This window comes from Lathyrus oleraceus, chromosome 6, assembly GCF_024323335.1.
Source record: "Lathyrus oleraceus cultivar Zhongwan6 chromosome 6, CAAS_Psat_ZW6_1.0, whole genome shotgun sequence".
NCBI classification, from domain to species: Eukaryota; Viridiplantae; Streptophyta; class Magnoliopsida; order Fabales; family Fabaceae; genus Lathyrus; species Lathyrus oleraceus.
This window is the reverse complement of record NC_066584.1, coordinates 446,517,703-446,521,620: the sequence shown is the minus strand read 5'-3', so window position 1 is coordinate 446,521,620 and position 3,918 is coordinate 446,517,703. Positions and strand designations below refer to the sequence as shown.

The window sequence follows — 3,918 nt, the reverse complement described above, 5'->3', positions numbered from 1 at the left end:
AAAACCCTTGTTGGGAAGGCCATTAATTGTGATCCAGCCACCCTTCTCAACACCCTTGATTTCAAGAAAGGAGAAAAACAATCCTATGATGGGCTTTATGTTTATGGCCTCACAAACTATTTCGAAAGCCTTGATAAACCCCCGTCTATTAGGGAGAAGTTGGGAAAGGGAAGTGTTTAGGGTTCTTAATAGGTCATATTCAAAATTGGTAAAGGGTAAATGGATTTTAAAATCCTCTAATACACCAACATAGAAGTGGAAATACTCATCTTTGACTCCTCTTGGACGAACTATATAAACATGTTCCCGTGGGATGCATGGCTCTAATACAACATCATCCTCGTTACTCGTAGAGGAAATATTCTTCAAAGGTCGGAGTTTAGCAATATCTAATTCATCAATGGAGATATGATCATAGCTCATCACCTCTTGATAAAAGGAGTAAGCAATCTTCATCAACAGTTCTACTAAAGAACTTGATGAGGAAGATTCAGAATCAGTATTGCTAAAAAAGGTGGAAGTGTCGCAGTAAACTTCCTTTATAATATGATCGAAGTCATATTGGCTTAGGGTATCCTTACATTATCTCAAGCGTAAGTCCTAGTGATTTTTCTTTTCTTGGATACTTAGAATTTTTAACGCATTTCCGCCATTATCACATTCATGTACAATAACCATTTCTTAAATGAAAGAAAATCAAATAAAGAGATAAAAGCAAAAATACCTGAGATTGAAGAACGGTTGGAAGCTCAGAAATCGTCTTGAAAGAGAAATAAGTTACTTTAGTGGATCATTAGAAAGGAGAGGAATAAATGACTTTAAATAAGGAGGTCCTTTTTAACGACTCTAAAATATTAGGATTTTGGGATTTCTGAAGAAAATCAATTCCCCATAAAAATCATCATTATAGAAGAAAGAGAAAATATGGCAAAGATAGGCCCCCACGTCTGGCATGATTGCCCATGTCACTAAGTAGGGTCTATAGAATAGACAATGGTATGTTAGGGTCGAGTTATACGTCGACCCCATGATGGACAAAAAATGTTATGGGCTTTTATTGTCCGAATGTTTCACTTTTTCAAATTTCATGCTCGGGGGCTTATGTATATCCCGAAAATTAATTTGACCAATCGATGTGTAAAATCGAAAGAAATTTGTGATGAAGTAGGGATAGTTTGGGTGTAAGTTGATAACGCGAAAATGTATCGTACGTTTGGCTCTATATGCACTGTTTTTACTCGATTAACACTATTTATTACATAGTATTTTATGTTTATTTGTAGGTATTTATCGATTAAAAGGTTTACTGCAAGAAAAATGGAAAATAGAAAAAAGGAAAGAAAAAGGCAAAAAAAGAGAAGAAAATGAGGTTTCCAATGGGATAATGGGCCACCAAAGCAAATGGGCTTGTGGTGCCACTGTTTCCACTAACTTCTGCTACAAATGAGGAATATGGAATGGATATAAAAAAGACCACTCAGACTCGCACGAGGGGATCTCCTCTTCTTCCAGTTTTCAGTCTACGATTAATTGTTGTTCTACTTTATTTTTCTTTTAGTTTCTAGGCAGTTTCTTACCATTGTAAAAGTGATAGTTTCTCCACATCGGGGACTATTACGGTTTATTATTTTCACGCATTTGGGATTCAATTGTAAGGGGTATTCATTGCCAAAGTCTGCCAGAATTATTTAATCGAAGATTCAAGATTCAATTCCAGTTCTTAAATTGTAATCCAGGTTTATTATTGTTTACTGTTTTATTTATTTATGCCTTACTGTATGTTTAATTCCCCAATTGCCATGTCTGTCACCGAATCTATGTCTGGCTAAACCCTTAGGGATCGGTATGTAAAGATCAGCGAAATGATGGGTTTCAATAAGTAATTGGTGTTAGTTTTTATTAAAACTTATTTTTCCGATTTTAGATTCTTAATTTAATCAAACTATTTTTCGTACAAGAGTACAAAACAAACTAAGGTTACGGTCAACAAGAACGAGAGTTTGAGATTTTAACCAGATAGCTGAAACTAGGCATTAATCATAAACACAACGAGAGCGCTTTAGGATTAATTAGACTTTATCTATATTCAAAAAATACTTTTAAATTTAAAATGAGATCGCGAGAGCCAAGCATTCTGGTTTAGGAGTATGGTCAGAGTCAATAAAAACGAGAGTGTGAGACTAAGTCCTTTCTATAAATAATTTCTACTGAAGAATATTTTAACCAATAAGATTACACCAACTATATATCGAACCCCCGAGGTTTGATGTACTGCATACCGATATCCCCTATATCTTATATTTTTATCTTTATTCTATTTTATAGTTATTTCTCTTCATCCCTCCAATCTTAGAACAATCATTCGCCTTAGATTTACATAGTAACATTAGACCACGATACATTCGATTATTAGTCCTTGTGGGTCCGATAATCTTTAAAACTACACGATAGGATTGTGCACTTACAATCATGATTCACATAGACTTACCAAAGTCACAATCAAGTTTTTGGCGTCGTTGTCGAGGACTAATTTAGTTGATATCGTAACTCTAGTGTTACCCAGTATAGACTAAGGAAAAGAATTCTTTTTCCCTTTCTACATATGTCGAGTGTATGCCAAGTACTCTCTCTCAAGGCGAGAAATTAAAGCTACAACTCGACGAACCCGAGCGTTATCTTAGTGTAGAATGCCGGATACGAGACTTGATACGAGAACATCGTATCAAGCTAAATCTTCCTGACCTTAACATTCCTACTTCTAAATCAGTTGTTCAACCAGAGATGGACGAACAAGTGCAAAACCGTTCTCTTAAGTATTATGCAATCCCTTCACAAGATGAACCTCATAACAACATTGTTGCCCCTGCGATCAAAGTCATCAATTTCGAACTAAAACCCTCACTATCATCATTCGTACAGCAAAACCAGTTTTCAGGTAGTCCCACGGAGGACCCGAACCTACACTTGTAAGTATTTTTGTAATACGCAGACACGATGAAAGATAATGGTGTCAGCTCAGAAGCTGTAAGACTTCGTCTTTTCCCATTTTCATTAAGAGATAGAGCTAGAGCTTGGCTCCAGTCTCTACCATCCAACTCTGTCACTACGTGGAACGGGTTGAAGAAAGTCTTCTTAGCCTGATATTTCCCACCTAGCAAGACGGCTATGCTAAGAGCCCAAATAAACGAGTTTAAACAAAAGGATGATGAATCACTTTTTGAAGCTTGGGAGAGATACAAAGACATGATAAGGTTATGCCCATATCATGGTCTAGAAGAATGGCTGATAATCCACACCTTTTATTACGGTCTCTTGTACAATACAAGACTGACAATAGACGCCGCCGCAGGTGGCGCATTGATGGATAAACCATACAATGAGGCCTATCAACTCATTGAAAGTATGGCCCAAAATCATTACCAATGGAGAAGCGAAAGAACCTCTATAGAAAAACCTCAACCGAAGGGCGGCATGTACGAATTGAGCAGTCTTGACCATGTCAACGCCAAGGTAGATGCCCTGACTCAGAAGATAGACAGCTTGACCATAACACCAATAGCCACTGTGGCTGCCGCAGCACCAAACTGCGAGATATGCAGAGTTTAAGGGCATACTTCCCCAGAATGTCAACTCTTGACAGGAACTTCCACAGACCAGGTGAACTATGCTCAAGGAAACCCCTACTCAAATACCTATAACCCAGGTTGGAAGAACCATCCTAACTTCTCATACAAAAACAATAATGCATTGTATGCACCTAATCAAGCACCTGTTGTACCACCAGGGTATCAAAAAGCTGCCACAAACACTCAAAATGCTCCTAGGAAATCAAACTTAGAAATAATGATGGAAAACTTTATAGCTACCCAAGCCCAAACAAATAAAGATTTCTTAAATTAAAACATACACACTAGTGAG

General features: G+C 37.2%; 1 non-coding gene across 1 annotated transcript; it reads right to left on the bottom strand.

Annotated features, from left to right (window-relative positions):
- Positions 1–3,165: 3,165 nt before the first annotated feature.
- LOC127099649 (small nucleolar RNA R71) lies at positions 3,166–3,272 on the bottom strand. Its single transcript, XR_007794129.1, has one exon. It is a non-coding gene; the product is annotated as a small nucleolar RNA R71 (small nucleolar RNA).
- Between the last annotated feature and the right edge of the window lie 646 nt (positions 3,273–3,918).